The 25645-nt window shown below is 38.0% G+C and overlaps 1 long non-coding RNA gene across 5 annotated transcripts in view; it reads left to right on the top strand.

The window, feature by feature from the left end:
- Nucleotides 1–25645, top strand: part of LOC127484148 (uncharacterized) — a 298348-nt gene that overhangs the window by 264050 nt on the left and 8653 nt on the right. For all 5 annotated transcript variants that reach the window (XR_016222145.1, XR_016222146.1, XR_016222142.1 and 2 more), the window contains one exon: nucleotides 14308–14433. This is a non-coding gene — a long non-coding RNA (uncharacterized LOC127484148). The remainder of the gene's footprint in view (nucleotides 1–14307; nucleotides 14434–25645) is intronic.

Here is a 25645-nt window from a genome sequence, read left to right on the forward strand (position 1 = left end):
CACAGTGCACTTTGTCTCACAGTCCTCAGAACAGTTGTGGTGTTACACCTAGGAAGGGATCCCTTTGTTTATTTGATGGCCTCTCTCTGTATCTGGATTGCCAGACCCATGAGGGCAGAGGTTGTGTTTGATTCTTCTCAGCACTGAGTCGCAGTGCCTAATGCATCATATGGAAAATTGAAGGGCAGTACCACAGCAGTGTCTCCCCTCTTTTTCTCTGAGCACTATTTTGTGGCAAGGAAACACAAAATGAAAAATGATATTGAGCCTTTCATTCTGAGTTTCTGATTTAAACTTTAATCTCAATGTGCTTACTGCCCTATGAATGTGGATCGCCATTGTAATCCATAAGCTGTACTTTGGAAATTTATATTCATTAAATAAAAGTTAAAAAAATAGAAAAAGAGAAAAAAATTCCATTAGCAGAACTATAGTGATGGGAAAAAATATTTTTTATGAGTCATTTTCCATGTGAAATTAACTCTGTGAGTTGCATTTCTGTTTGCATTTTAACTCTTGGGTGCCATTCCATTGCATGTGAGCAGAATTTTCTTCTTGTGAAAGGTAGAGAAAGAAATATTATTTCAGAAGATGTGATTTTCCGCAGTTCATGACATTATGCAATGCATTCTTCTTCCTGTGGAGTAGGTTCTAATATACCTTTCTGAACAGGAACATGGAATAATCTATCCACACATACCAACTCTCCCCCCACACACACAACACTCCCTATTATAGTCAGGCAATGGGGGGTGCCATCCCCTTAGAAGAGACAAAACTCATATGCTTGAAGTATAGAAAGCATGGGCTCTATAATTTCATGGACTTTGTTTTAAATATCATGTATATAAATTCTATTTGTAAAATTTGATCTTCATTGCTTAAAGAAAACAGTCAATATGTATTATAAGGGCAACAGGGTGATTCGTGTCTTATTGTGAAAAGGAAAAACAATACTGCTTACCGTATAGAAAATAGAGCTGTAAGCACATAGTAGGTATTTCATGAATGTCTCTCCCTTTATGAACTCTAGTAGCAAAGAGTAACTGCTTTAAGAAAGGTTAACATTGATCATGAGAAGAAAAGAAAACTGAGAGCCTAGATACCTCAGTGTACTTCACCCTCCTCACTGGTGCTCTTCTAACATCAATATAAAGCCCTAAAATATACAATTTCCAATGATGTTTAGTTCCTGTTGGCATTCTCTGCCAGGTTTTGTAGAGAGAATCTGGCCAGAATCCTTTATTCAGTGAAGTAATTAACATGGCCATCCTTTCAAGTGTTGCCATAGTAGTTACCATGGTTATAAAATGAAAATGCAATTTGAGTAATTCATAATCCATAAGTCTTCCCAGAAAAACAAAGCAAGTACTTTTAGGATAGCTGAATCATTTTGGTGATGTCTCCATGCAACCTGTTACTCACTTGAATGACTCAGACAAAGGGCTCTAATGAGTAGAAGATTAGACTGTTTACATTTGTAACCAAATGTACCAAATACATTCCTGTTGTGTTAATTAACATTTTCTCTAAATCCAATAGAAAAAGATTCCATTTGAGAAGACAGGTAAAAATCTCATTACAATGCAGACTCATCTGGCATTTGAATAGAAGAAAACACTCTTTAAGGATAAGCTACCACAACATTCACAAAATAAAACTCTAAAATTGGTAAGTCATAGACAAGGTCATTTCTGGTAAACAATGAAGTAGATTTTAAAAAGGGCCATTTTGGGGACTGGCATTGTGGAGAAACAGGTTAAGCCACCAGCTGCAATGCCAGCAAGCGTATTGGGACCAGTTTGAGTCCCAGCTGCCCCACTCCAATCCAGCTTCCTTCTACGTACCTGGGAAAGTGGCAGAGGACAGCCTAAACATGTGGGCTCCTGCACCCACGTGGGAAACCTGGAAGAATCTTGTAGCTCCTGGCGTTAGCTTGGCTCAGCCCCGGCTGGCCGTTGTGGACATTTGGGGAGTGAACCAGTGGATGGAAGACCTCTCTCTCTCTGTCTAACTCTCTTTCAAATAAAAATAAAATTAAGAAATGAAAATCTTCTTTTAAAAAGGACTATTTTTCAGATATTTTATCACATTATATGGTGGTATTCAAGTTTTGAAGAGTTAAACACAAAATATCTTCCTGAAATGCTTTTAATAAAATTGGAAAACAGTTTAAATGTTAATGGCAGAAGATTTGTATTGCAATATATGGGCAAGATAATCAATATGTTATCCCAAGAAAAGATAAATACAACAATGTAGCCCCTCAAACTCACATCACTTCTTCAACCCCTGTATCCCCAGTATACAAAAACTGGTCCATTTTTTTCTTTCACAAATGCCTATCCACTCCCCGGTCTCTTATCTCTATCTTTTTAAAAGATCATTTATTTATTTATTTATTTAAAAGACAGAATTAGAGAGACACAAAGAGATCTTCCATCTGCTGGTTTATTCCCCAAATGACTGCAACAGCCAGTGCTGGAACAGGCCAAAGCCAGGAGCCTAAACTCCATACAGGTCTCCCATGAGTGTGTAGGGACCCAAGCACTTGAACCACCTTCTGCTTTTTCCAGGCCATTGCAGGAAGATGGATTGGCAGTGGAATATCTGGGACTTGAACAGGTGCTCATAAAGGATTCTGGCATTATAGGTGGCATCTTTACCCACTATGCTATAACATCCACCCATCCACCCACCTGTCAGTGTCTTGTCTTTTCCAACAGACAACATTTTTAATCAATCTCTCTTTGATGTCCTTGGTTAAACATAATCCAAGCTACTTAATATTTTTGTAGCTATTGTGAATGAGATTGATGTTAGAAATTCTTTCTCAGCCATGGCATTGTCTATGTATACAAAGACTATTGATTTTTGTGTGTTGATTTTATATCCTGCCACTGCACCAAACTCTTTTTATCAGTTCCAGTAATCTCTCAGTGGGGTCTTTTTGATCCCTTATATATAGAATATGTCATCTGCAAACAGGGATAGTTTGACTTCCTCCTTTCCAATTTGTATCGCTTTGATTTATTTTTCTTGCCTAATGGCTCTGACTAAAACTTTCAAGACTATATTAAAGAGCAGTGGTAAGAGTGGGCATCCTTGTCTGGCTCCAGACCTTAGAGGGAATGCCTCCAGCTTTCCCCATTCAATAGAATGCTGGTCACGAGTTTGTCATAAATTCCCTTGATTATGTTGAGTTAAGTTCCTTATATACCTAATTTTCTTAAGATTTTCATCATGAAAGATGTTGCATTTTATCCAATGCTTTCTCTGCATCTATTGAGATAATCATGTGGTGTATATTCATCAGTTTGTTAATGTGATGTATCCCACTTGTTGACTTGCAAAAGTTGAACCACCCTGAATAATAAGGATAAAAATTACTTGGTCTAGGTGAATGATCTTTCTGATGTGTTGTTGAATTCAATTAGCTAATATTTTGTTGAGGATTTCAGCATCTATGTTCATCAGGAATATTGGCCTATATTTCTCTTTCTCTGTTGTACCTTTTTTTCTGATTTAGGAATTAAGGTCATTCAGGCTTCATAGAAGGAGTTTTGGGAGGATTCCCTCCCTTTCGATTACCTTGAATAGCTTCAGAAGGATTGGAATTAATTCTTTAAATGTCTGGTAGAATTCAGGAAAGAAGCAGTCCATTCCTGAGCTTTTCTTTGATGGGAGGGTCTTTATTACTAGTTCAATCTCCATCTTGGTTATTGGTCTGTTTAGGTTTTCTATGTTTTCATGACTCAATTTAGGTAGGTTGTTTGTGTCTAGGAATCTATCAATTTCTTCTAGGTTTCCAAATTTGTTGGCATACAGCTCTTTGTAATAATTCTTGATGATTAACTTTAGTTCTGTAGTATCTGTTTTTACATTTTTTATTCCTCTCTGATTTATTGATTTGAATCTCCTCCCTTTTTTATATTTTTTGGTTAGTTGGGCTAGTGGTATATCAATTTTGTTTATTTTTTCCAAAAAAATACTCTTCATTTCACTGATCTTTTGTAATTTTTGTTTCAATTTTACTTATTACTTCTCTAATTTTAATTATTTCTTCCTACTAATTGGTGGTTTGGTTTGTTGTTATTTTTCTGGGTCCTTAAGATGCACTGATACTTGAATTATTTGGTATATTTCTAATCTCTTCACGTATGCACCAACTGCTATAAACTTCCCTGTTAATACTGCTGTCCCATGCATTTTGATACGATGTGTTGTCATCTTAATTCACTTCCAGAAATTGATTTCTCTTTTGATTTCTTTTATGACCACTGTTTATTCAGGAACATGCTGTTCAGTCTCCATGTATTTGCATATGTTCTAGAGATTCTTGAGTTGTTGATTAAAACTTCATTCCATTGTCAAAGATACACATTATGATTTCGATTTGTTTTGAATTTGCTGAGACTTGTTTTATAGCCTAGCATATGGTCTATCCTCAAGAAAGTTCTATGCATTGATGAGAAGAATGTGTATTCTGCAACCATGGGGTGAAAATTTCTGTTGGATGGTGCTGTGGCTCACTAGGCTAATCCTCCGCTTGTAGCACCAGCACCCCGGGTTCTAGTCCCAGTCGGGGTGCCAGATTCTGTCCCAGTTGCTCCTCTTCCAGTCCAGTTCTCTGCTGTGGCCTGGGAAGGCAGTGGAGAATGGCCCAAGTGCTTGGGCCCTGCACCCGTATGGGAGGTACCTGGTTCCTGGCGTCGGATCAGTGCAGCATGCCAGCCATAGCAGCCATTTGGGAGGTGAACCCAATGGAAGGAAGACTTTCTCTCTGTCTCTCTCTCACTGTCTAACTCTGCCTGTCAAAAAAAAAAATTGTAGATATCAATTACATCCTTTTGGTCCATAGTATTAATAGTGATTTGGTCCATAGCTCTGTTTTTTATTTGCTGATTTTCTGTCTGATTGTCTATTGCAATCCCCCATTACTACTGTGGTGTAGTCTGTCTCCATTTAGATCCATTAATATTTTTTAATTAGCCAGGTGTTCTGTAATTAGATGCATATAGGTTTATTATAGTCACATCTTGCTGTTGAATTGATCCCTTAAGCATCACATAGTGCCCTTGTTTCTATTAACAGTTTTTGTGTTAATGTCTGTTTTGTTTGATATTAGAATGGCTACATCTGCCCTTTTTTGCTTTCCATTAGCATGGAATATTTTTTCCATCATATCACTTTCAGTCTACATGTTCTTTGTTGGTGAGATGTGTTTCTTGTAGGCAGCAATTAGATGGGTCTTCTTTCTTAATCCATCAGGCCAGTCTGTATCTTTCAATGGGAGAGTTGAGGCCATTTACATTCAAGGTGACTATTGATAAGTAACGACTTTGCCCTGCCATTTTTTCATAAGTATTCCTAATTGTTGACTTTGGATTTCTTTTGTACTTTTACTGAGAAATTTTCTGCCTTCACATTCTTTCATATTGATGGCTATCGTTCTGTGTTTAGCACATCCTTAAGCATCTTTTCTAAGGCTGGAGGGGTGCTGACAAATTCTTTGAATGTCTGTTTTTTATGGAAGGTCTTTTTGTCAGCTTCATTCATAAATGAGAGCTTTGCAGGGTACAGTATTCTGGACTTAAAAGTTTTTTTCTCTTAAGACTTGGACTATGTTTCTCTACTCCCTCCTGGCCTGTATTATTTCTGATGAAAAGTCAGCTGTGTGTCTAATTGGAGATCCTCTGAAAGTAATCTGGTGTTTCTCTCATGCAAATTTTAGAATCTTTCATATTTTATTGTGGAGAGTTTCACCACAATGTATCTTGGTGAAGATCTTTTCTAGACATGTTTATTTGGAGTTCTATGTGCTTCCTGTACTTGGATGTCCCTTTCTTCCTCCAAACTGGGGAAATTTTTTGTAATTATTTCACTAAATAGGCCTTATAGTCCATTGCCTCTTTCCACAACTTCAGGAACTGCTAAATCCTGTATACTGGGTAATTTGATTGTATCCCATAGGTCTCCAACACTGTTCTTAGGGTTTCTAATTTTTTCTTTTCTTTTTTTTTTTTTTTTGTGATCTGGCAAAGATTTCCAAAGATTTATCTTCTAGCTCACATATTCTTTCTTCTGCTTCACCAAGTCTGTTATTAAGGTTTTCCACTGTATTTTTATTTGGTCTATTGAATTATTAATTTCTAATATTTCATTTTGATTTCTCTTTAAGATTTCAATTTCTTGGGAAAATTTTTCATTCATGTCTTTTATGATTTTCTGTATCATTTTCTTCATCTTCATATTCTAATATTGAAATTTTGTTCTTTTAGGGAGAGGATCATGATGTCTTCCATATTCTTGTTTCTTGAATTTCTTGAATTTCTACATTATTTTCTACATTATTTTTAGGCATTTGTGGGGTTACTTGTTGGTTTTATTCCTCTGTGGCTTAGCGCTATGGCCATACTTTCAGTGAAAACCAAGAGGTGTGTGCTGGGTGTGTCCAGGGACTTCTTATCAGTGCTCCAGAGTCAGGCAAGGATCCAGGTAACACCCAAGTTGGGCATGGTTGATCTCTTGATAACAGGAGTTGGGGAATGGCCACCCCTCACCTCCTCTCCTCCAAGCTGAGCAATGTCTGAGTGTTATCTCCCAGTGGGTTCAATACTCATTCGCAACATCATATGAATCACACAAATCATCTGTGCAGTCCTCCCTTGGAGCACAGTTCCTTAGGCAGTGACCTGCCCCAGGCAACCAAGGAGCTCTGAGTGTGTGGAGCCGCACCCAGTGATTGAACAGAAGCTCAGCTCTACCCTGCGCTCTATCATGCAGTCATCAAATCCCCACAGTTTCAGCACATAGAGCTCCCACAGTCACTGGGTCCAGAGGTTCAGCTCTGCCCTGCCGGCCTGTGCAGTCCACAGAGAAGCAGATGTTTCCTGACCCAGCTCCACCTAGGTGGCTTGAGCCTTGGAGACTGTAATATGTTAGGAGGCTGGGAGTGCCTCACAGTCCTATGTGGGTGCCCATTCACCTCTCAATCCTCCCAGTCAGGCTCAAAGTCAGTGGGGACTGCATTTTTTTCCCTTCACTAGAATATCTGGATCACACGCATACACAAGAGCCACTGGCTGAATGTTGTCCTCTCCCTGCCACTGCTTCCCATACCGCTGAGAAGATTGTGCCTTCTCTCAGCTGGTTGCTGTGCATGCACACAAAGGCTTCTGCAGCTCCCACTCAAGCCAAAAATGGCACCTGACCTTTCTCAGCAGGGCAATGGGTGCATTTGTGGGGAGGGTGGGGTGAGATCAAAATGCCCCTTAAACTTCCACTGGGTCCGCAGCTAACTGCTATCCCCTATGGCTCCAGCCTGGACTCACACCATGCTCTCCCTTCAGCTTTATCACCACAGGTTGCTGCAGTCTGGTCTCACCTCCATCTCTGAGCTGCCACCTGCTCTGGCTCTCAGCTGCTGCAGTCATGTGTTGCGTGTATGTTCATATTGCATGTCCGCACCTTCCACACAGGTTCACAGTGTTCCTCTGCCTTTTGTAGAATTTCCAGTGCGGATTTCTCTCTAATTCTCCCTTGGGAATCTCTCTGTAGTAGGTAGACTTTAAGATGGAACCCCATTAACCCAGCATCCAGGTATTCATGTCCTTGTTTTATACTCTAACTTTGAGTGACTTCCTTTGCACCAAATTATGATATATTACTTCTGTGGTTATGTTACATGGGATTGTATCTCTTGCCTTTCTGAGAGACATTTTCAGTTGATTTTCCCTCTTGCTGGTTTGATTAAGCAAGCCATTCTATTATGAGCTACACTGGGGAGAGGTCCACGTGCCAAGGAACTGAGGGTGATCCATGAGCAACAGTAAGCTTGAAGCCAGAAACTATATCCTACAAACAACAATATGAATTTGGAAGTGGATTCTTTCTCTATCAAACCTTGAATGAGACCTCAGCCCCAGCTGCCACCTTAATTACAGTGTCATATCCCTGAGACAGATCTAGCTAAGCTGATCCTTTATTTTTGGGCCACAGAATCTGTGAAGTGATTATATGTAGCATTAGATCACTTATTCACCTCCATCACTCACAACTACATCAAGGAAATTTCCTTTCAGCTGGCCTTCCTGTATACCGTTTCCTGCCATTTCTACCTAGTTGGCATTCTAACATTATAACCTTGTTAATACCTCTTTCATCAATTGTCTTCTAGTAGACATGAATATCTGTCATTTTTCCTATCTAGCATATACCTCTCCACTTCATAAGAGAATCATCTCCCACGAAAGCAGATAAGGGGTCCAAAGTGAGTTAAATCTTGAAAGCCCTTCTAGCTGGACATACAGTTAAAGACTATATGTGACCTCTGGATCTTGATGGTGGCTTCTGTCTTGTCTGCTGCATAGAAAGACTATAGACAAGAGATGGAGAGACATGAGTGCTAACGTCATCATTTGAGGTCCAAAATCCAGTCATACTTTTACCTAACATTGGACTTTTCAGTTACAAAATCTAATAATTCCATATTTTTAAGTTGCATGTAGATTTGAGATGGGTTTTCTGATAATTTCTTAACTACATGACTTTTCTTGCTTAAAAATCTCTCACATTCTCTTATTAATCTATGAGATGAAGTTCAAGCCCTTAATGCTGGCAGGAAAATTTTCTTCCAGTCCATCCTCTCCTTTATAGTGGCGTTTTCCTCCTCTCTGTAACAGAAACTCTTCACTAATGTGGTTGGTCTCCTTGGAGTCTCAAAATCAAATGTTCTTTGCATCTCGGACTCTCTTCAATCCCTTGCTCACCTTATATTTCTTTGGTCCTCCAAAATACACTGACTACTCAGGAGTTTTAAAGTCTTGGATAAAAATATGTGAACATCTTAGTAGATCTTTCCCCTCCATTAACTTCCTGTTGAGACTAGGTTGGAAGAAAGAGGCAATATGGGAGAAAAGTCAGGAATAGTTGGCACCACACATGAATATTTGGTGCAGTAGTAAGTCTCCACTTGGGAAACTCATGTCATCTCAGAGGCTCTGGATTCCAGTTGCAGCTCCACTTCTGCTTTCAGCTTCCTGCTACTGTGCATTATGGGAGGCACAAGTGATGGTTCAAGTATTTGGGTCCCTGCCACCCACACAGGAGACATGGATTGAGTTCTAGGCTCCTGGATTCAGCCTGGCCCAGGACTGGCTGTCACAGGCATTTAGGGAATGATCCAGCATTTGGATATACTTTTCTTCCTTTTGCTCTCTTTCTCTCTCTCTCTCTCCCAACTCCCAAAGAAAATGAAAATAAAAACAAATTGTAAAAAGATTATTTGGCAACAGACAAAGAGTTCAAATTGGAGTAAGGATCCCTCAGTAGCTAAACATAGCCTAAAGCCATTTGGAATATGAGGAATGATGGGGAGTTATGAAGGAATGGCATAAGGTAGACAGAAGTTAAAGAAGACAGAAATTGTACTAAAGACAAAATTTTTCACCTTTATTTAAAGACCTGGACTATGTTTACCTTATCTTTACACAGGTATTCCTGTCCAAAACTATTTAGATAGCATTTTTTTAAAAAAAGTTTTATATATTGAAAGGTTGAGAGAGAAAGAGAGGGAGAGGGAGAGAGAGAGATAGGCACTGGCATACTCCCAAATGGCCAAAATAACTAGGGCTGGGTCAGGCCAAAGCCAGAAGATTAATTTGGGTCTTCCACATGGGCCAAGGGACTTGGGACATCTTCCACTGCTTCTTCAGGCACATGAACAAGGAGCTGCATAAGAAACAGAGCAGCCTATGTTATGCTGACATTGCAGGCAGTGGCTTAACCCAAATCCCACAGTGCTGGCCCCTGAGACAAAATGTACCTAACTGATACCTACAGAACTATTCATCCCTCAGTGGGTGGGGGCATGGATGGGATGGAGGGTAGAGTGTGAAGTATTACTATGTCCCTAAATCTGTATATATGATTTACATGAAATTTATTTACCTTAAATAAAAAAATAACAAGTTAGAACAAAGAACCAAAAAAAAAAATGTGCTCACACTCCAGTTTGGTAAGAGTTGCAGGGAGAAGTGAAAAGCAAAGTAATACAATATAGATTGTCCCCAAGTCCAGGTCAGTTGATATAGGTAGGACATGGGATTGGGAGATAATTCCTTTTCCCTGTTCATGATTCCACTTGGGCTTCAATGCTATTTATCAAGAAGTTAAGTCAGTGTCACTTTCTGCCTTCATTGATTTTTTTTCACTTCTATGACCAGAGTCATCAGGAGATGCTGTGAATTACCAGTGTTAAGATATTGCAGGAACACTGGTAAAGTTAAGCCTTTTATCCTTGTCCTTCATGCATTGCTCTTTGTCTAAAGCACCCAAGTCCCCTCTGAACATTTTTAGGTTAGAACTAAACTAAGTAGCTTTGCTGCAATAACTGCTCATTTGAGTGATATTTCTCTCATAATAAATAATTCTCACTCTTTTTAAAAGAGAGATTTATTTATTTTGAAGGGAGAATAAAAGAAGAGGGAGAGAGAGAGAGTGGGAGGGGAAATATTCTATCTGATGGTTCACTCCTCAGATGGCCTGAACAGCTGAGGCTGAGCCAGCCTGAACCCAGGAGTCAGGAGCTTCTTCCAGGTCTCCCATATGGTGGCAGGAGCCCAAACACTTGGGCCATCCTCCACTTCTTTCCCTCGCACATTAGCAGGAGCTGGATAGGAAGTGGAGCAGCCAGGTCTGGAACCAGTGCCCATATATGATGCCACATCACAGACTCCCACTATGCCACGAGACTGGCCACACTCACTCTTTTAATAATACACATTTCCCATGATGTTTTGAAGACCGCTAATAAGGATTTTCAATTTTTTTGTATTAAAATAAAAGGGGAAACTTGTTGAAATGAAATGAACACTATGAGAAACAGTGACTTGATCAGCCCTTGTCCTGATGGTTGATGTACAATGTAATACTTTATCCATTTTAGTATTTTTTTTGTTCTAGTACCGTTGGTTGAACTCTGTAATTAACACATAATTATTCTTAGGTGTTTAAATTTTAACTGAAAAGTGATCCCTGTTAGGAATTTGGAAAACATTATGCTGAGTGAAATAAGCCAATCCCAAAGGGACAAATACCACTTGTTCTCCCTGATCGGTGACAACTAACTGAGCACCAAAAAGGAAACCTGTTAAAGTGAAATGAACACTATGAGAAACGGTGACTTGATCAGCCCTCACCCTGACTGTTGATGAGCAACTTGATATGTTATCCCTCTTAGTATTTTTTTGTTTGTTCTACTTAATACTTTTGGTTGAATACTGTAATCAATACACAATTCTTCTTAAGTGCTGAAACTTAACTGAAAAGTGACCACTGTTAAATATAAGAGTGGGAATAAGAGAGGTAAGAGATGTGCAATTCGGGACATGCTCAAGCTGACTTACCTCAAACGGTAGAGTTAGAAACATACCAGGGGATTCCAATTCAATCCCATCAAGGTGACATATACCAATGCCATCTCACTAGTCCAAGTGATCAATTTCTGTTCACAATTGATCATAATGATAGGACTAAGAACCAAAGGGATCACATAAACAAGAATAGTGTCTGCAAATGCTAGCTGATAGAATCAAAAAGGGAGAGAATGATCCAACATGGGAAGTGAGATACACAGCAGACCCATAGAATGGCAAATGTCCTAAATAGCACTCTGGCCTCAGAATCAGCCCTTAAGGCATGTGGATCCGGCTGAAAAGCCCATGAGAGTATTTCAGGCATGGAAAGCCAAAACACTCTGGAAAAAAAAAAAAAAAAAAACCTAAATGAAAGATCTCCGCAAGTGAGATCCCAGTGGAAAGAACGGGTCATCAGAGAAGGAGGTACCTTTCTCTGAAGGGAGGAGAGAACTTCCACTTTGACCATGGCCTTGTCTAAAAATTATCAGAGTCAGTGAACTCAGGGGGCTTCCATAGCCTTGGCAGCCCATGACAAGAGCCTAGGGTGATTACTGATGCCATAAACAAGAGTGTCAATTTGTTAGGTCAACAACAGGAGTCATTGTGCACTTACTCCTCATGTAGGATCTTTGTCCTTAGTGTGCTGTACATTGAGATTTAATGCTATACCTAGTACTCAAACAGTATTTTTCACTTTATGTTTCTGTGTGGGAGCAAACTGTTGAAATCTTTACTTAATGTATGCTAAACTGATCTTCTGTATATAAAGAGAATTGAAAATGAATCTTGATGTGAATGGAAGGGGAGAGGGAGTGGGAAAGGGGAGAGTTGTGGGTGGGAGGGATGTTATGGGGGGGAAGCCATTGTAATCCATAAGCTGCACTTTGGAAATTTATATTCATTAAATAAAAGTTTAAAAAAATAAAATAAAAAATAAAGAAATAAAATAAACTTATCTTTTAATGCTATTTCCATGAATTTTTAAAAATGATTTTAATTATAAAGTTCAACAGATATATAAAATGTACATATTTTGGGGGTACTTTATAATGTTTTTATACATATATACACTGTGCAATATTTAATTAGGTAAATATAATTAAACATATTTACTCTAACAAGCATTTAAAATTTCTTCATAGTAAAAATACTTCTTGTGTTTCACCAGACTACACAGTAGAACCCCAAAACTTCTTAATTCTTTTTAGCTATAATCTAGCAACTTTCAATCAATCTGTCCTAATTCCTCCCTCATTTCCCTCCCAAACCTTGTAACCAGCATTATATTTTTAACTTTTGTGATATCACCTATTTCTTTAGACTTTTTATATAAGTGAATCTGTATGGTATTTGTCTTTCTATGGTTGGCTTATTTCACTTAACATAATGATCTCCAGTCCCATCCATGTTGTTGTGAATGATAGAATTTCACCACTTTATGGCTGAGTAATGTTCATTGTGTATACGTACCACATTTTCTTTATCCATTCATCAGTGATAGACACTTAGGTTGTTCCATTTCTTGGCTATTGTGAATAGTGCTATAATAAACATGGAGTACACATGTTTGTTCACCAGATGGATTTCTTTTCCCTTGAATACGTACTCAGGAGTAGGATTTCTGGATCACATGGTAGTTCTATGAGGAATTCTACTGTTTTACAGTCCCACCAATACTGTTCAAGGATTCCCTTTCCTGCATATCTTCACAACACTTACACTTGCTTAGTTTGTCTTTCTTATGATAGTCATACTTATTGGAGTGACATGGTAACTCACTATGGTTTTGATTTGCACATCCCTGTTTATTGATGTTGGGTATTTTTCCATGTGCCTGTTAGTCATTTGTAAATCTTCCCTTGAGAAATGTCTGTTTAGACCTACTGTCCATTTTTAATTGGATTATTTGTGGGTGTGTTTTTTTTTTCTGTGAGGTTTTACTTTGCTTTTTTTGCTATTAAGTTGTTTGAATTCCTTTTGTATTCTATTTATTAACCCTTTGTCATATGTATAACTTGGAAATCTTTTCTTCCATTTTGCAGGTTGTCTCATTACTCTTGATTTTTTCCCTTTGCTGTGCATCAGCTCTTTAGTTTTATGGAATCACATTTGTCTATTTTTTATTTCCTGTGCTTTTGAAGTCTGATCCAGAAAATCCTTGCCTATCCCCATATCTTTAAGTTTCCCCCTATGTTTTCTTCTAATATTTTCAGAGTTTTGTGTTTCACATTTAGATCTCTAGCCTACTATGAATTGAATTTTTGCATAATGAGAAATAAGGGTATAGTTATATTGTTCTGCATGTGAAAATTCATTTTTCCAATACCATTTATTAAAATGACTGTTCTTTTCTCAAGGCATGTTTTTAGCACTTTTATCAAAAATCAGTTGGCTGTACATGCAACGGTTTGCTTCTAGGCTCTCCATTCTGTTCCACTGGTCTGTGGATCTGTTTTTATGCCAGTGGTATCTGTTTTAATTACTATAGCTTTGTAATATATTTTAAAGTCTGGCAGTGGGGTACCTCCTCCTTCTTCTTTTTGCTGAAGATTGCTTTGTCTACTCAGGGTCTTTTGTGGTCCCATGGAAATACACACATTTTAGCAATGTTTTCTGTAGTTCTGTGAAATACGTTACTGGAATTTTGATAGGGATTGTATTGAAAAGGTAAATTGCCTTGGGTGTTAAACACATTTTAACAACATTGACCCTTCCAATCTGTGAACAAAGGAGGTCTTTCCTTTTCTTTGTGTCCTCTTCAATTTCTTGAGCAATGATTTACAGTTTTCATTGTAGAGATCTTTCATCTCTCTGGTTACATTTATTCATAAATATTTTTATTTTTGTAGCTATTAAAAATGGCATTGTTTTTTGATTTATTTTTCAGATTCACTATTGGTATATAACCAGCTGTGTTCCAGTCACCTGGCTTCCCTAGACCCACCTGAGATTGGCAGTGACGCACACCAAATGAATACAGTGCAACACAGCACAGGTCTCTGCCTGGTGCCAAGTAAGTTTTCAGGCTCAGTCTGTGAGTGCTGGCTGGAGGGCAGAGGCCTCTGGGCTTTATCAAGTACTGGATCTTGGGTGGTAGACTCAGGTCTGAAGTGTGTTCCTAATTTTCCTCTCCTGCTCATTCAGCACAGCTAGAGTTTTGTGGTCTGCTGGTGGTAGAGGGGTACAGAGGCTTCCTGGCTGTGGAAGCTCCAAATATTCCTTCTACATGTATGGGCCTGGAGAAAGGGGCAGAGGAACTCAGTCTGATTGAATTTTTCACTTTGGGCCTGGCACTGGGATTCAGTTTACATTTTTTTCTCCCAAGTGGAGGCCTTGCCCCATGCTGTACTCCTTGGAGCTCAGGGAGGGGTCAGGCAAGGAACTCTTCTTGATTTCTTCAATGCAACTTTTCTTATGACTATAATAAGCAAAGCATTGTGGTCTCCCACCCGGATTCTATAGCTCTTGTGAAGATGACTTGTTATGTGTACAACTGTCCACTTTGGTGTTTCTCTGAGGGGGGATGTGTCTGGAGCCTCGTATTCAGTCATCTTCTTGGTTCTGCCTTCCAGGAACTTTTGAAGTATGTGTCTCTATATGTGTCTCTATATGCTATACATAGATGATAGATGTGTACCTGCACACATGGATAGTCATGTATATAAATGTAATTTTCATACATATTAATCTCATATATTTATGTCATTGCTATAACATATAGATCCTATGATGTTGGCAAAAATTAGTGGAATATGAGCAGAACAACTTTGGAACAGCTATGGTAGAAGAATTTAAGTTTTTTTTTTTTTTTCAATCTCCTTACAGATTCTTATAATCCATGTAGTTAAAAGTCTGAAAACCAATATATATTTCATACACATATATTATTCTTTTATAACCCTCTAAGGTTTGACAAACCTGTGTAGTAGTTTCTAGGTTTATTTATTGATATCTTCATGTTCAATCAATTAAATTTTAACAAGGAACATAATATGTGTAGAGCAAAAGAAAGTAAGTAGAATATAACTGCTTCTAACTCTTCTTTAAGCTTTTATTTAATGAATACAAATTTTATAGGTACAACTTCAGGAATATAGCAGTTTTCCCACCCATACCCACCCTCTTATGCCCACTCCCATCTCATCTCCTACTCCCTCTCTCATCCCATTCTTCATTAAAATTAATTTTAATTAACTTTATATACAGAAGACCAACTCTATACAAAGCAAAGGTTTCAACAGTTTGCACCCCGCCCCCCCAACAAAAAAGTACTGTTTGAGAACAAGTTTTGCAGTTCATTCTCATAGTACAACCCATTAAGGACAGAGTTCCTACATAAGGAGTAAGTGCATAGTGACTTCTGTTATTCATTTAACAATTAACACTTATTTGTGACCTCAGTGATCACCTGAGGCTCTTGCCATGAGCTGCCAAGGCTATGGAAGCCTTTTGTGACCACAAACTCCATCAGTATTTAGACAAGGCCATAAGCAAAGTACAAGTTCTCTCTTCCCTTCAGAGAAAAGTACATCCTTCTTTTATGGCCCCTTCCTTCTACTGGGGTCTCACTGACAGAGATCCTTCATGCAGGATATTTTTCTGCCACAGTGTCTTGGCTTTCTGTGCCTGAAATACTCTCATGGGGTTATCAGCCACATCTGAATCCCTTAAGAGCCGATTCTGAGGTCAGAGTGTTACTTAAAGCGATTGTCATTCTATGAGTCTGCAGGGTGGACTATTCCCATGTTGGACATTCACTCATTATTAATTTTGTGTATTATTATTACAAGGCACTTGATGCTAATTATGTGATCCCTTTAACACTTAATTCTCTCTATATATTCACCTTAACACTTAATATGATAACTTTAGCAATTAAAATGACATTTTTACCACAAATTTTAATGAGATTTGGAGTCCCATGACAAGTTTTTAAACTGTACCCTTAGAGGTAAGTCTGTAGGACTGTATGCAGAAATATATGCCTTTAAAGTTATAAAATTCTTCCTCCTGTAATTATTCTTATTCTTCCTCCTATATTTTATTGAGATCTATTTTCAATCTACTTTATATACATATAATCAACTCTGTTATGTAAAGAGTTCAATATGTAACATGAAGAAAAAAAGTTAAAAAATTTAAAAAATAAAAAACTGTTCCTTGACAGTCAAGACAAGGGCTATTCAAGTCATTGCTTCTCAACATGTCAATTTCATTCTACAGCTTTTGTTTCAGGTGCACTATTCTCACAGATCAGGGAGAATATATAGTATTTGTCCCTTTGGGACTGGCTTATTTTACTAAGTATGAAGTTTTCTAGGTTGATCCATTTTGTTGCAAATGACCATATTTCATTTTTTTTACTGCTGTGTAGTATTCCATAGTGTACATACCCCATAATTTCTTTATCCAGTCTTCAGTTGAGGGGCATTTAAGTTTCATACATGTCTTAGATATTGTGAATTGAGCTGCAGTAAACATGGAGGTGCAGATAGCTCTTTGGTTTACTGATTTCATTTCACTTGGGTAAACTCCCAGGAGTGGGAAGGCTGGGTCATATGGTGGGTCTATAATGATATATTTGAGGTATCTTCATACTGTATTCCATAGTGGCTTTACCAGTTTACATTCACACCAACAGGGGATTATGGTCCTTTTTCCCCACATTATCTCCAGCACTTGTTGTTGGCTGATTTCTGTATGACAGCCATTCTAACTGGGGTGAGGTGAAACCTCATTGTGGTTTTGATTTGTATTTCCCTGACAGCTAGTGATCCTAAACATTTTTTCATGTGTCTGTTGGCCATTTGGATTTCCTCTTTTGAAAAATGTCTGTTTAAATCCTTTGCCCATCTCTTAACTGGATTTTTTTTTACTTGTTGTGGAGTTTCTTGATCTCTTTGTAGAATCTGGATGTCAATCCTTTTCAGTTGCATAGCCTGCAAATAATTTCTCCCATTCTGCTGGGTGCTTCTTCACTTTCCTGGCTGTATCTTTCCTTTTTTTAAAGATTTATTTGAAAGACAGAGTTACAGTGAGAGGTAGAGAGAGAGAGAGGTCTTCCATCCGCTGGTTCAATCCCCAGATGGCCACAATGGCCGGAGCTGCACTGATCCAAAGCCAGGAACTTCTTCCGGTTCTCCCACATGTATGCAGGGGCCCAAAGACTTGGGCTATCCTCTACTGCTTTCCCAAGCCACAGCAGAAAGCTGGATTGGAAGAGGAGCAGCCAGGACCAGAACCAGTGCCCATATATGGGATGCTGGCACTTAAGGGCAGGGATTTAACCTGCTGCTCCACAGCACTGGCCCCTGCCTTGCTGTGTGGTGGTTTTTTTTTTTTTCTTTTACCATACAGAAGCTTCTCAATTTGAAGTAATCCCATTTGTTGATTTTGTCTTTCAGTGCTGTGCCTCTGGGGTCTTTTCCAAGAATTCTTTGTCTGTGCAAATGTTCTTAATTAAATTAATTTGATGATGTTGTGTCATAGATTTAGATCTTTAATCTATGTTGAGAGGATTTTTGTGTAATGTGTAAGGTAGAGGTCTTGCTTCATAGTTCTGCATGTGGAAATCCTGTTTCCCCAGCACCATTCATTGAAGAGATTATCCTTGCTCCAGGGATCGGTTTTAGCCCCTTGGTCAAATATAAGTTGGTTGTAGATGTGTGGATTGAATTCTAGTGTTTCTATTCTGTTCCATTGGTCTATCCATCTGTTTTTGTACCAGTACCAGCCAGTTTTGATTATAACTGCCTTGTAGTATGTCTTGAAATCTGGTGTTGTGATGCCACCAGCTTTGTGTTTGTTATATAAGACTGCTTTAGCTATTCTAGGTCTCCTGTGCCTCCATATGAATTTCTGCATCCTTTTTTTAAGATATGAGAGGAATGTATTTGGTATTTTGATTGATATCAGATTGAATCTGTAAATTGGTTTTGGAAGAATGTAGATTTTGGTGATATTATTCTTCTAGTCAATGAACATGGAAGATTTTTCATTTTTCTGTGAATCTTTTTTTAATGTTTTATAATTCTCATCATAGAGACTTTTTACATCCTTGGTTAAATTTATTCCAAGATATTTGATTTTTTTAAGCTATGTGAATGGTATTGATCTTAGAATTTGTCTGAGCCATGGCATTTTCTGTATATACAAAGGCTATGGATTTTTGTGTGTTGACTTTATAACCTGCTACTTTACCAAACTCTTCTATGAGTTCAATATTCTCTTCGTGGAGTCTTTTGCATCCCCGATATATAGGATCATGTCTTCTGAAAATAGGGATATTTTGACTTTTTCTTTCCCAATTTGAATCCCTTTGATTTATCTTTCTCACCTAATGGCTCTGGCTAATACTTCCAGGACTATATTGAATAACAATGCTGAGAGTGGGCATCCATGTTTGGTCCTGGATCTCAGCTGGGATGCTTCTAACTTTTTCCCATTCAATAGGATGCTAGCCATAGGTTTATCATAAATTGCCTTGATTGTGTTGAGGAATGTTCCTTCTAAACTCAATTTGCTTAGAGTTTTCACCATGAAAGGCTGTTGTATTTTGTCAAATGCTTTCTCTGCATCTATTGAGATAATCATATGGTTTTGTCCTTCAATTTGTTAATCTGATATAACACGTTGAACAATTTTGAATGCTGAACCATCCTTGCACACCAGGGATAAATCCCACTTGGTCTGTGTGAATGACCTTTCTGATGTGTTGTTAGATTTGATTGGCCAGAATTTTTTGGGGGATTTTTGTGTCTGTGTTCATCAGAGAGATTGGACTGTAGTTCTCTGTGTTGTATATTTTCCAGGTTTCAGAATTAAGATAATGCTGGCTTTATAGAAAGAATTTAGGAGGATTCCCTCCCTTTCAATTGTCTTGAGTAACTTGAGAAGAATTGGAGTTAGTTCTTTAAATGTCTGGTAGAATTCAGCAATTAAGCCATCTGGTCCTGGGCTTTTCTTTGTTGGGAGGGTCTTCATTACTGATTCATTATCTGTCTTAGTTATGGATCTGCTTAGGTTTCTATGTCTTCATGGCTCAATTTAGGTAGGATATGTGTCCAGGAATCTACTCATTTTTTCCAGCTTTCCCAGTTTGTTGGTACTCAGCTCTTTGTAGTAGTTTTTTTTTTAACTTTTATTTAGTAAATATAAATGTCCAAAGTACAGTTTATGGATTACAATGGCATTTCCCCCCCAACTTCCCTCCCACCCGCACCCCTTCCATCTCCTGCTCCCTCTCCCATTCCATTCATATCAAGATTCATTTTAAATTATCTTTATATACAGAAGATCAATTTAGTATATATTAAGTAAAGATTTCATCAGTTTGTACTCACACAGAACATAAAGTGTCAAATACTGTTTGAGTACTAGTTATAGCATTAATTCACATTGGACAACACATTAAGGACAGAGATCCTACATGAGGAATAAGTACACAGTGACTCCTGTTGTTGACTTAACAATTTGACACTCTTGTTTATGGCATCAGTAATCTCCCTAGGCTCTAGTCATGAGTTGCCAAGGCTATGGAAGCCTTTTGAGTTCGCTGACTTGGATCTTATTTAGACAAGGTCAGAGTCAAAGTGGAAGTTCACTCCTCCCTTTAGAGAAAGGTACCTCCTTCTATGATGACCCCATTCTTTCCACTGGGATCTCACTCGCAGAGATCTTTAATTTAGTTTTTTGTTTTGTTTTGTTTTTTTGTTTTTTTGTTTTTTTTTTTTTTGTTTTTTTTTTTTTGCCAGAGTGACTTGGCTTTCCATGCCTCAAATACTCTCATGGGCTCTTCAGCCATATCCGAATGCCTTAAGGGCTGATTCTGAGGCCAGAGTGCTGTTTAGGACATCTGCCATTCTATGGGTCTGCTGTGTATCTCGCTTCCCATGATGGATCGTTCTCTCCCTTTTTGATTCTATCAGTTAGTATTAGCAGACACTAGTCTTGTTTGTGTGATCCCTTTGACTCTTAGACCTATCAGAATGATCAATTGTGAACTGAAATTGATTGCTTGGACTAGTGAGGTGGCAATTTACATGCCACCTTGATGGGATTGTATTGGAATCCCCTGGCACATTTCTAACTCCACCATTTGGGATAAGTCTGATTGAGCATGTCCCAAATTCTAGATCTCCTCCCTCTCTTATTCCCACTCTTATACTCTGCTATACAATTCTAATATCAATTAAAGACCTGACATATACAGGTCTTTCCAAGACCTTTTATTTAGTTTTATATTCCTAAGTTTTATTGTTTTCTTGAGGAGTGCATATCTGTGGATTTAGTTATCATGCAGAGCCATGTCCATGTTCTTGTCAACTTATTCAGAGTCATAATTATTAGATCCCTTTGAGGCATAGCATATTATGGGAAGGGTTGATGGTGTGACAAATGCATCCTGTTCCTATTTTTGATTTTTGCCTTCAGTACTTTCTCAAGACTTGATCCTCATAAACTCTTTCCATTAGATAAAAATAACCCACATGATGAAATAAATGTGTTAACAGCATGTTCATATTGGGCAGCTTAGTAACCTACATTTTCACAGCTAGGCATTTAGTTTCTATAAGCCTAGTAAAAGTTAAGAGCTATTTTTCACAAAGAATATTGTTATTTGCCAAAGAGTTCACAGATGAAGAGCCAGTTCCTTTGATTCTCCTACTAAGGCTTTCCACTAATTCTATATAACATTCTAGTTTGCCAAATATACATTAAGTACTATTTAATCTGCTGAGTCATGAGCATGGAGGGCATTACTTCCTTGCCACTCTACTCACTTAGATGAGTAGAGAATCTTACTCTGCCTCTGTCTCAAAGTTGGTGGTTTTCAGGTCACTAATTAAATTGTTCAGAAAACTAAAAACAAATGAGATATATTACATTCAAAATCCAAAGAAGTATAACAGTGGGAGAAACAGTTCACTAGGTGAAAGCAACTCATCTTAGGATTAAGAGATGGTATTTCAGTATGTCTCAGGTCACGGGAATTTCAAAACATTGCCTAAGGTTATGGTTACATAAATACTCATGGCGTTCAGTTTCCAGCTTATACACATGTCATATCATTCACTGTATTGCTGCCTGTTGCTTTGCAGATCCCTTAAGGAAGATGTCTTCAATGTGGTAGACCAGCATTCAACATTATACCTGGGAAAATATCCTCTAAGATAAACTGGAATACAGAATTAAACATTGAAATAATCAAGAAACAATGCTAAGATGTATTTCAAAATCAAGCTGCTTGTGATGTTTTAGTGTAGAGTGACAATATTCACCAAATCAATAGCTACATATTAGGTACCAAGAACTGTGGTTAATCGGTTCCAATAATGAAATCACACAAAGAATATAAACTTCAGTAAGAGCAGCCTTGATTGAGCTTCTGATTATCAACACTCCACATTAGGCAATCTGGACAGCTGAATGAGGATGTAACAGGAATCCTAAGCAGTGCATCTTTCAGTTGAGTGGTAATAGTAATAATCTCCTGAGACCTCCTTCAGAGGAATGCCTAATTATTCTTGATTTAGTATAAAGTCAAGGTAGAAGGATTCAAAGTACTTTATTTCCAAAGTAATAAATTCCATAGATGAGAAACAAAGATGTTGATTCTGTATTGATGAGGATTATATATTCCAACTATATGATAATATGATCTGAAGGTTTTTATCCCCCTAAAGTCCATACGTTGAAATCTTAACCCTCAAGGGAATTATATTGGGAGGTGAGGATTAGCATCATTATAAAAGAAACCCCAGGGACCTGCCTTTCCAAACATCTGAGGACACAGTGAGAAGGTACCCTCTGTAATTCAGGAAACGAGTCTGCCAGAAACCAAATCTGCCTTGATCATTGCCTTCACACCATTAAGAACTATGAGAAGTAAATTTCTGTTTTCTCCAAGTTACTCAATTTTTGTATTTTGTCATAGCAATGCAAACGAGAACAGAGAAAATTACAACAGGGTGGCCTTAGCATTCATTTTGGTTTAATATGAGGCAGATGAGAGTCAAAACTCATAATTTGACCTTCATAAAATTCTATTTTGACTTTGGTTTCCTAAGAATCCCAAATCTCATGAAATTAGATCATAATTAGCCTAATAATCTACAAAGGTCTGGCATTCCCTTGCCCAGATATTGTTATTCTATTTCCCTGGGCCTTGGGGGTGGTAACTGGAGGATAAAATGATCAGGTTGTATAAGTCAAGGCTACTCCATAACTTTATCTTCTGTTTCTTGGATTTCTTCCTCTTAGTCTACATAATTACAGGTATATTGCATTAGTATTATGTTGGCATCATTTACTGTTCAACATTTCCCAAACCAGCTGAGCAAAGAATTAAAATTACTTTGAGCAGTTTGACTAGAAGGCTTGATGTAGAACCTCTGGTACACATATAATAGATTCAGATTGAGCCACCCTTGGCCAAAGTCCATTTTCATACATGTTCTCAAGACCCCAGCAGGTAGAAATAGGTATAGTACTGGACATGTTTGGAGTACAAGTCTTCTCTACCCTGACTTGATTTTACAACTGCTCTTCCAGGATGCTAGAATCTCTCTATGGTTTTAATTTTGGAGACAAAGATGAGAAAATAGTGAAGTATGACAATTGATTTCTCTGGAAAGTTTACTCCTTTAAGTGAGGAAAGACAGTGCCTTTAATCAATAGAGGACAGCCTCATAGCAAGGGTAAAGGTGGAGTTGAGGATCCAGAGTATTCTGATTTTTTCCAAAGCTCCTGTGCTGCATATTCTCAGGATATATGCCCACCAGCCCCACAACAATGGAATGGCAGTGAATTTACACAATTTTCTGAACCACCCTATACTACACTCTTTAAACTTTGTCATAAGCAGGCTGGTTTATAGTCAGTGTCTTTATGTGAGAGTTTTGGGAATGGCTATGTTATTTTTGTGAGCTATCCAGTAAGATAATAGATAAATTTTTATTTCACTTCTAAAATTCTTTTTACTTTTCTATGAAAGTGCTAACTTGATCACAAAATGGCTTGTCCTCAATGAGCATTTCACTCCAAGTCAACAGAGATGACAACTCGCTGAGCTACTATATTCTAAGGCCTTCCAAATACCCATACTAATGAAATTCTCTGTGACCTTTGACCTATGTAGTTCATATATTCAGTCTTGGGTTTTCATCCTGCCTGTTCTACTAGAATGTGCTTTCTGTTATCTACTGACTGGTACTAGTTTTGAAATCAGAGTTCTTCATTGTGTGCAATAGAAACTTTCCTGACCAACTAAAGCAGAAAATGAGTTTATTGGGAAGACTAAATCAGAAGGCTGATAACTAGTCTTGCAGAGTGAGTTGGGGTGTAGGACATCATCTTATACCCAGAAAAAGTCTATTATGCTGCCAAAGGCATTGCCAATATTATCCATTTGAATCCTTAATACTGCTGCTAGACATTGTCTACAATGTCTGTTGCAAATAGGACTCTAAAGGTCCCTCTATGTTGGCATTAATTCTTCAAAGTCCATGGCATGACCATCTAAACGGTTAAGCCTTCCATCAAGACTTAATGTTGAGGGTGCTTTGCTGTTGTATAGATGATTCTCATTGTCCTCCTATTTACCACCAAAATTAAAAGAAAAAATTGTGTCATGGGATATTTCTAGATTTTGTGGCTCTTCCAATAGCCTTTAGGCAATATTTCTGCCCCAAACATGACATGCCAAAAAAACCGTTGGTCATGGAGGTATGGGAGGATGGCAGAAGAAACTTTAATCCTATTTTTTAGAAGAGATAAGGTCTATGAGGGCAGAGGTTACCTTGTGCCACTGTCCTTCTTGCCTCATGTTTGGAACATAAAGTCACTCAATGGATATTTGTTAAATCAGTAAATAAATGGATGCTAGATGGATCTAAGGCTGTTATTTTTTTTTTCAAAAGAGTATTAAGACTTGTGTCCTTTTCTAGATCCCCTAAACCACTAGAGTGGAACCCTAACTTTGGAGTTCCCTACACTAGAATCATCTAGGATACAGATTACTGGAACTCACCCCAGCCTTAAACTAAATCAGATTGCCTGAGACTCAGCAATCTACATTTTAAACAAGGGTTCCAGATGCTTCTTATACATACTAAATTTCAAAGGTAATGTTCTTTACTGGAGTTATTACTAGGGGTCAGATTTTAAGGCTTCTAGTTATCAAAAATTAATGAAGTGTTGGGAATAAAATTCTATAAAGTCTCATTAATAAATCTTTGGTATTTAATGACATATATGACTTTGAGAAGATAAAAGATTTTTTTCTATTGTGCACCTAGTGTTATATGAGAGAAAAAGCTTAGAAATGAGAAAAGAGGGGCTGGCACTGTGGCTCACTTGGTTAATCCTCCACCTTCCAGCGCCAGCATCCCATATGGGCACCAGGTTCTAGTCCCGGTTGCTCCTCTTCCAGTGCAGCTCTGTGCTGTGGCCCAGAAGGCAGTGGAGGATGGCCCAAGTGCTTGGGCCCCTGCACCTGCATGGGAGACCAGAAGGAAGCACCTGGCTCCTGGCTTCGGATCGGTGCAGCACACCCTCTGTAGTGGCCATTTGGGGAGTGAACCAACAGAAGGAAAACCTTCCTCTCTGTCTCTCTCTCTCACTGTCTAACTCTAAAAAAAAAAAAAAAAAAATTGAAAAAAAAAAAGAATTAAAAAAAAGAAATGAGAAAAGAAAGGAAACCCAGTTTTATCTTTTTAATGGGATGTTATTCTCAATGCCCTTGCTTGTCTGGACTGTAGTCTGAAGCAAAAATTTAGAGAAAGTAAATTAAGGCAAAAATAAAACAACTTTGGTCACCTCTCAGTTAATTATGCTTCTGAGCTCTCTTTCAATTCAGAATAGAATCAGAGACAACAGGCAGCCTATAGTGAAAACATTCCCAGAGTATTCTTTGGCATGACCAAGTCTATGTGATGGTCATGGATAGTGACCATCCAAAGCATTTATTTATGAAAAATATGGAAAAATAAAGCTTCCCTCTGCCTCTGGAATGGTAATTTTCCCACAAGGATGTTTCAAGTATATTCTTGATTTTTCAACAAAAACAAAAAAGACAATCTCATGTTTATATTGCATTGATTTCCTAATTACTGAGTATTCTTGGAATTATGAGGTTATTTGAACTTCTTATCTCTGCAGAGTAAGAATGACATGTCCCTTTTACAGTTGCAAAATGAGAATAACAAATGGGAAGAGATATTTTT

Source organism: Oryctolagus cuniculus, chromosome 15 (genome assembly GCF_051225735.1).
Source record: "Oryctolagus cuniculus isolate XC-2025 breed Fujian yellow rabbit chromosome 15, ASM5122573v1, whole genome shotgun sequence".
In the NCBI taxonomy this organism is placed as follows: domain Eukaryota; kingdom Metazoa; phylum Chordata; class Mammalia; order Lagomorpha; family Leporidae; genus Oryctolagus; species Oryctolagus cuniculus.